Source organism: Procambarus clarkii, chromosome 6 (genome assembly GCF_040958095.1).
Source record: "Procambarus clarkii isolate CNS0578487 chromosome 6, FALCON_Pclarkii_2.0, whole genome shotgun sequence".
Lineage (NCBI taxonomy): Eukaryota > Metazoa > Arthropoda > Malacostraca > Decapoda > Cambaridae > Procambarus > Procambarus clarkii.
Genome location: NC_091155.1, coordinates 45,134,770 through 45,143,702, shown reverse-complemented (window position 1 = coordinate 45,143,702; position 8,933 = coordinate 45,134,770). Strand labels below are relative to the sequence as shown.

At 41.7% G+C, this 8,933-nt stretch overlaps 1 long non-coding RNA gene across 1 annotated transcript; it reads right to left on the bottom strand.

Annotated features, from left to right (window-relative positions):
• Positions 1-1,904: 1,904 nt before the first annotated feature.
• LOC138355085 (uncharacterized) lies at positions 1,905-3,036 on the bottom strand. The gene is made up of 3 exons (XR_011223815.1): positions 2,621-3,036; positions 2,351-2,479; positions 1,905-1,970 (listed from the first exon to the last, which is right to left on the bottom strand). It is a non-coding gene; the product is annotated as an uncharacterized lncRNA (long non-coding RNA).
• Positions 3,037-8,933: the final 5,897 nt, after the last annotated feature.

Here is an 8,933-nt window from a genome sequence, read left to right as displayed (position 1 = left end):
TTCCCCGACGGCAACTTGGATGGTAATCTTGGGCATAGCATTTCACCAAATCACCTCATTCTTTGGGGCACACGTGAGGAACACAAATGCAAACAAGCCTGAATGGTCCCCAGGACTATATGCGAATGAAAACTCACACCCCAGAAGTGACTCGAACCCATACTCCCAGAAGCAACGCAACTGGTAACTACAGGGCGCCTTAATCCGCTTGACCATCACGGCCGTCAAAAGGAAGTGATAGCCGAGGCTATTTGAGCCACTTCCCCGACGGCAACTCGGATGGTAATCTTGGGCATAGCATTTCACCAAATCACCTCATTCTTTGGGGCACACGTGAGGAACACAAATGCAAACAAGCCTGAATGGTCCCCAGGACTATATGCGAATGAAAACTCACACCCCAGAAGTGACTCGAACCCATACTCCCAGAAGCAACGCAACTGGTAACTACAGGGCGCCTTAATCCGCTTGACCATCACGGCCGTCAAAAGGAAGTGATAGCCGAGGCTATTTGAGCCACTTCCCCGACGGCAACTCGGATGGTAATCTTGGGCATAGCATTTCACCAAATCACCTCATTCTTTGGGGCACACGTGAGGAACACAAATGCAAACAAGCCTGAATGGTCCCCAGGACTATATGCGAATGAAAACTCACACCCCAGAAGTGACTCGAACCCATACTCCCAGAAGCAACGCAACTGGTAACTACAGGGCGCCTTAATCCGCTTGACCATCACGGCCGTCAAAAGGAAGTGATAGCCGAGGCTATTTGAGCCACTTCCCCGACGGCAACTCGGATGGTAATCTTGGGCATAGCATTTCACCAAATCACCTCATTCTTTGGGGCACACGTGAGGAACACAAATGCAAACAAGCCTGAATGGTCCCCAGGACTATATGCGAATGAAAACTCACACCCCAGAAGTGACTCGAACCCATACTCCCAGAAGCAACGCAACTGGTAACTACAGGGCGCCTTAATCCGCTTGACCATCACGGCCGTCAAAAGGAAGTGATAGCCGAGGCTATTTGAGCCACTTCCCCGACGGCAACTCGGATGGTAATCTTGGGCATAGCATTTCACCAAATCACCTCATTCTTTGGGGCACACGTGAGGAACACAAATGCAAACAAGCCTGAATGGTCCCCCAGGACTATATGCGAATGAAAACTCACACCCCAGAAGTGACTCGAACCCATACTCCCAGAAGCAACGCAACTGGTAACTACAGGGCGCCTTAATCCGCTTGACCATCACGGCCGTCAAAAGGAAGTGATAGCCGAGGCTATTTGAGCCACTTCCCCGACGGCAACTCGGATGGTAATCTTGGGCATAGCATTTCACCAAATCACCTCATTCTTTGGGGCACACGTGAGGAACACAAATGCAAACAAGCCTGAATGGTCCCCAGGACTATATGCGAATGAAAACTCACACCCCAGAAGTGACTCGAACCCATACTCCCAGAAGCAACGCAACTGGTAACTACAGGGCGCCTTAATCCGCTTGACCATCACGGCCGTCAAAAGGAAGTGATAGCCGAGGCTATTTGAGCCACTTCCCCGACGGCAACTCGGATGGTAATCTTGGGCATAGCATTTCACCAAATCACCTCATTCTTTGGGGCACACGTGAGGAACACAAATGCAAACAAGCCTGAATGGTCCCCAGGACTATATGCGAATGAAAACTCACACCCCAGAAGTGACTCGAACCCATACTCCCAGAAGCAACGCAACTGGTAACTACAGGGCGCCTTAATCCGCTTGACCATCACGGCCGTCAAAAGGAAGTGATAGCCGAGGCTATTTGAGCCACTTCCCCGACGGCAACTCGGATGGTAATCTTGGGCATAGCATTTGGGGGCGTTAGTTAGGGTTCATAAAAGTTGTTCTAGTGCAATGAAAATTTATTGACGTGTTACACCTGAAGAGGGCTGCAAGTGGTCCAAGTTTCAGCATCGCAGCCTAAATAGAGAGGGAGAAAAAAAAAAAAAACTTTTTTTAACCATTTTTTTACATGTTTTAAAGTTGATATAACAAATACAAATATCAACTGATATTATTTCTATGATACTCAGCTATCACAATACTATATAATAAAGGTTGTCTAGTGGCATTATTATCCCAAACCTATTTAGTGCAATAATACAAATTTTCAAAGTTCACCCAAAAAAATATGCAACAAAATGATGTTTATAAATATATATAAAATCAATAAATGATCTTAGGGGAAATATATAACTTGGGTTTTTAGAGGCACAGACTCTACATATAATGTGCAAGTTCCATGTAAATTGAATAATAAATAAAAAAGTTATTCAACCATATAGTTGCAAATTAGTTACCTGTAAAAAATGAAGGTCAAAGTTCAGCCACCTTTGGCTGAGGTTGATGAACTACCAATTTCAATCAAAATTACCACCCTTGTAGATTGGCATTCCTTCAGTAAGGTGTGTAAGTTCCATGAAGATTGCCTGATAAAAAAAAAAAAAAAAAATTATTAAAAAAAAAAAAATAAAAAAAAAAAAATAAAAAAATAAAAAAAAAGACAGCAGCTTTATATTTACAATTATTTATGATATAGTATCAAGATATAAAACATAATACATACTAACCTAATATAATTGGTCTGAAATATGCAACATCTTGCAACATCAAGAGGGAGAACGTCTTGAGTTGCAGGTCTAAGATCTTGAGTGGCAGGTGCCGCAGGTGGTGTGGCAGGTGCCGCAGGTGGTGTGGCATGTGCAGCAGGAGGTGTGGCAGGTGCCACAGAGGTGTGGCAGGTGCCACAGGAGGTGTGGGTGCCTGGGTGTGAGGCGAGGTAGTGTGTTGTGGGGGCGGGAGGCTGCCCTCTCTCTTCACTCAAGGGAACTCTTGTTTTGCCTCAGTGTGGCTTTACGCTCCTTCTTTACTTGGCTAACGCGTAGAGCTCTTGCCTTTAGAGCTTTCTTCTTGTCCGATACTATATCCATTGTGCAGTATATGCAAGAAAATACGATCTGTGCGAGCGCGACAGGCATGCGACCGCCGGCACAGACACTGAGAGGGTGACTAAGCCAGTAAATCGGATTATAGCCCCTCCCTCTCACAGAAGACAGTTGCCAGCGAGTGTGTTTATAATTTGTATATGCATAACAAGATATTCTCCACTCTATTGCGAAATACTAGACGCTTACAACGTATGACGCATCACCCTACGGCGCACCCGAGCCGCGAGGACCAGATTTCGGGCAATTGCGGCTGGAAAATTTGCTCTAATTACGTTATTTATTATCATAACATTAAACGGTTTGCACCACGGTGTTGCCAGAACGTTGTAGTATTTTTATAAATTTTTCGTGTTTGGCCGAATTTTTTCGGCCAAACAATGATAACGCCCCCTTCACCAAATCACCTCATTCTTTGGGGCACACGTGAGGAACACAAATGCAAACAAGCCTGAATGGTCCCCAGGACTATATGCGAATGAAAACTCACACCCCAGAAGTGACTCGAACCCAATCAGATAGCCTCGCATAGGAAGTGATAGCCTCGGCTATCACTTCCTTTTGACGGCCGTGATGGTCAAGCGGATTAAGGCGCCCTGTAGTTACCAGTTGCGTTGCTTCTGGGAGTATGGGTTCGAGTCACTTCTGGGGTGTGAGTTTTCATTCGCATATAGTCCTGGGGACCATTCAGGCTTGTTTGCATTTGTGTTCCTCACGTGTGCCCCAAAGAATGAGGTGATTTGGTGAAATGCTATGCCCAAGATTACCATCCGAGTTGCCGTCGGGGAAGTGGCTCAAATAGCCTCGGCTATCACTTCCTTTTGACGGCCGTGATGGTCAAGCGGATTAAGGCGCCCTGTAGTTACCAGTTGCGTTGCTTCTGGGAGTATGGGTTCGAGTCACTTCTGGGGTGTGAGTTTTCATTCGCATATAGTCCTGGGGACCATTCAGGCTTGTTTGCATTTGTGTTCCTCACGTGTGCCCCAAAGAATGAGGTGATTTGGTGAAATGCTATGCCCAAGATTACCATCCGAGTTGCCGTCGGGGAAGTGGCTCAAATAGCCTCGGCTATCACTTCCTTTTGACGGCCGTGATGGTCAAGCGGATTAAGGCGCCCTGTAGTTACCAGTTGCGTTGCTTCTGGGAGTATGGGTTCGAGTCACTCCTGGGGTGTGAGTTTTCATTCGCATATAGTCCTGGGGACCATTCAGGCTTGTTTGCATTTGTGTTCCTCACGTGTGCCCCAAAGAATGAGGTGATTTGGTGAAATGCTATGCCCAAGATTACCATCCGAGTTGCCGTCGGGGAAGTGGCTCAAATAGCCTCGGCTATCACTTCCTTTTGACGGCCGTGATGGTCAAGCGGATTAAGGCGCCCTGTAGTTACCAGTTGCGTTGCTTCTGGGAGTATGGGTTCGAGTCACTTCTGGGGTGTGAGTTTTCATTCGCATATAGTCCTGGGGACCATTCAGGCTTGTTTGCATTTGTGTTCCTCACGTGTGCCCCAAAGAATGAGGTGATTTGGTGAAATGCTATGCCCAAGATTACCATCCGAGTTGCCGTCGGGGAAGTGGCTCAAATAGCCTCGGCTATCACTTCCTTTTGACGGCCGTGATGGTCAAGCGGATTAAGGCGCCCTGTAGTTACCAGTTGCGTTGCTTCTGGGAGTATGGGTTCGAGTCACTTCTGGGGTGTGAGTTTTCATTCGCATATAGTCCTGGGGACCATTCAGGCTTGTTTGCATTTGTGTTCCTCACGTGTGCCCCAAAGAATGAGGTGATTTGGTGAAATGCTATGCCCAAGATTACCATCCGAGTTGCCGTCGGGGAAGTGGCTCAAATAGCCTCGGCTATCACTTCCTTTTGACGGCCGTGATGGTCAAGCGGATTAAGGCGCCCTGTAGTTACCAGTTGCGTTGCTTCTGGGAGTATGGGTTCGAGTCACTTCTGGGGTGTGAGTTTTCATTCATATATATATATATATATATATATATATATATATATATATATATATATATATATATATATATATATATATATATATATATGTCGTACCTAATAGCCAGAACGCACTTCTCAGCCTACTATGCAAGGCCCGATTTTCCTAATAAGCCAAGTTTTCATTAATTAATTGTCTTTCGACTACCTAACCTACCTAACCTAACCTAACCTAACTTTTTCGGCTACCTAACCAAACCTAACCTATAAAGATAGGTTAGGTTAGGTTAGGTAGGGTTGGCTAGGTTCGGTCATATATCTACGTTAATTTTAACTCCAATAAAAAAAAAATGACCTCATACATATTGAAATGGGTAGCTTTATCATTTCATAAGAAAAAAATTAGAAAAAATATATTAATTCAGGAAAACTTGGCTTATTAGGCAAATCGGGCCTTGAATAGTAGGCCAAAAAGTGAGTTCTGGCTACTAGGTACGACATATATATATATATATATATATATATATATATATATATATATATATATATATATATATATATATATATATATATATATATATATATATATATATATATATATATATATATATATATATATATATATATATATATATATATATATATATATATATATATATATATATATATATATATATATATATATATATATATATATATATATGCTCCGCCTTAGATTAATTTCTATAGTGAAGGAGATGTGAAGGGATATACCAAACTCTCCACAACTTAGAAAAAATCATAGCTTGGTGCAAAGTTAATATAAACCTCATTGTTGAGAATATAGTATTACACAGATCTTACTGCTAGAATGGGCTATAATCCACGTTTATTAAATAATAATAATAAATAATAAATAAATAATATAAAATATGAAACTATGGAGTATGGTTAATCATTAATTGGAAACTATCCCGGGAGCCTGCGCGCACGCGCGTCACACACGACGAGGATAAAAGGGGGTGGGTAGATCACACTAATTCATTACTGCCCGCTCATCGTTCCCCTGTGTTTCATCTATAGCGCGTTGGGAAAAAAAATGAACTCCATAGCCAAAATGAACTCTGTAGAAATTCATCACGGATACATGACGGATGAGGAGTTTAACAATCGAGAGTGCTGCATTGTCTACTCTGTAAATTGTATATCATGCTCCCCCTACGGCCTGTCCCAGGACATTGCTGATAAATATTCTCATGCCACCGCTTACGCCAGAACGCAATTGTATAATCTAAAGAGATGCATCAGAGAAGACCGTCCAACACCTGGATCCATTCACATCAGCAGAGACAGTCAAGGACCAAGCATAGTAGCCTTGGCGACGCAGTATGGATTAGGGAAGCCTGTTGAGAGGAATGATATAGCTCAAGCCATTACCGATAAATCAAAGGATTACTCTATGGTTAAAGGGTTGCGTGCTGATACGAAAGAAAACCGCTTGTTATACTTGACAAAATCATTAGAAGAACTCTTATTGTATATTGAAGATACCGTGGAGATCACGAAAGTTATTCTTCCCTGGGGTGTAGGTATGACAGGTCGGTGTGAAGATGCAGAGTGGGAAAGTACTCACCTCCCCATTATTCAAAATATGCAGAGGAGATTAAACCCTTATAACGTCAAAGTGATTTTAGTCCGCCCCATGGAAACAGGAACGAAACAAAACAGGAAACCCAGTAACCTTCGCACGACCGTATAAAGGGGCGGCTGCTCTCCCCTCTCCGACTCACTTCCTCTACTCTACTCATCAGATAAGATGTTGACGACAGTAGCTGACAGCCTTTCATCTTTTTTGGAGTACTCTTACTCCGACTGCATCATCTATGATATGGACGCCTGTAGTGTGATGACGAGTGGGGTGGTTGAAGAATTATGGACTCGTTTTCCCTATGCTCGCATTCATCGGAGCAAACTACCCTACAAAAATCGTGCAGAGAGAAGAGACCGAGCCCTGCCTGGAGAGATTGTCTATGGTGAACCCCCTCAATTCAACAATTGAATTGGTGATGACCCGCATCTACCTCATCTCATCGGATTAATAACACATCACGCCGGAGGGAAATCATCTAAACCCCTGAACATGACGATGAAGGAAATCAAGACGTTATATGCTGTCGACCCGCACTACTACAGAGGCTTACAGTTGGATACAGAAGAAATGCGTCGCTATTGGTTTACAAAATCTCTGCGTAAGGCCTTTGCAATCATCTTAACAAGAGAAGAAGAATATAAAATTAACCGCATAATTTTCCCTTTTGGACTTGGGATGGGTTGTGGTCAGTACTGGAAGAGCTACAATCAAGAAGTGTGGAGACTGAAATATCTACCCATAATGATGAAGTTGGAGCGGTATTACCACCGTCGCGGGTTGAAATTTGTGATGGTTGACTCTGCAAGCAATGCAATCCCTGTAGCATTGCCTACACACGGTGTGCTTACACATAAGTTAAGTGAAGGAGTTGCCTCTGCTTATCATCGGATGAAGAACAACAACTTGAACGCAGATGTGGATGAAGCTGGAGGTGAAACTACAAAACCTCATTGCAAAGCCGTGCCTATAATAGATCTCACAGGAGATATCGAAGTGATCGATTTAACAGTTGACTAGAAATATATATATATATATATATATATATATATACATATATATATATATATATATATATATATATATATATATATATATATATATATATATATATATATATATATATATATATATATATATATATATATATATGACAATGTCAGACCACGGAGGAAAAATGAAACAGGAATTTCCTTAAGTACTTTCGTATATTAAATACATCTTCAGAAGGTCGACCTTCGTGATTAACATTCTTAATCACGTGTTTATTTTCGTGATATACACACACATATATATATATATATATATATATATATATATATATATATATATATATATATATATATATATAAGCTATTGACTTTATTTATTTACTATTGTTACCATTTTCCATGCTTGCAATTAATAATAATAATAAAAAATAATATTATACTCTGTGTTTATCTTCCCGCTTTAACAAACAGTTGAGTGTGTTTATAGATGTGATAGAGGAATGAAAAGAGTAACTGGTAACTCTATACTGTATATAATTCTTACATCCGCAAACTTGCGTTTAATAACTGTCAAGATGTGTTCAAGGTACATGCTTCATAAGCTAACCAGTCTTAAAGAGTGCAAAGTAGAAGGTGATTATCTGGCAACGGATGAGATCCATCCTGGTGACTGTATATTGTATGATATTCCTTCAATTCACACCCATTCAGGGAGAATGTCTTGCGAGATCTGGGAAATGTATCCTTATACACGACTACAGCGAGCGATCCAACCATTAAGTAACTATGTGGTGGTGGCTGATCGCGTTAAAGTGGGAGGAGCTGTCTTTTCTCCTTCCCCCTCACCAGAAAGTCTACCACATGTTATAGCTATTGTGACCAGATATAGCGCAGGACCACCAATAGAAAATAATGCTGTTAACCAAAAAATTCTATTAGAGCAGTGTGGGGAGGATAGAGATTGTATAATAGAGGGACTCCGCAACGATACTAAGATCAAGAGACGATGGAGCTTTAAACTATGCATTAATCAAATTTTAAGCATGACTAAGCGACATAATTCAATCAAGCGCGTTAAAATTCCTTATGGCTTGGGAATGATTGACAGTGATGACTTGAATCCTGATGAAAAGCTTGAATGGGAGGTCCACTACTACACAGCTCTGGCTCACTTAGCCATGGTGTTAAAGAAACATGGAAAACAACTCATAATAGTTGAAAAAAAAAAAAAAACTCCGCTGATAACTGCATTAAGCTGAGTGATATGTCTCTGTCTGTCTGACAGTTATTATGTTTTGTTTTTTACCAAGATAAATATGTGAGTGAGTACCAGTCATTGAATAAAACGTAATAAGAGAAAGATTAACTTTTTCACCTATGTCT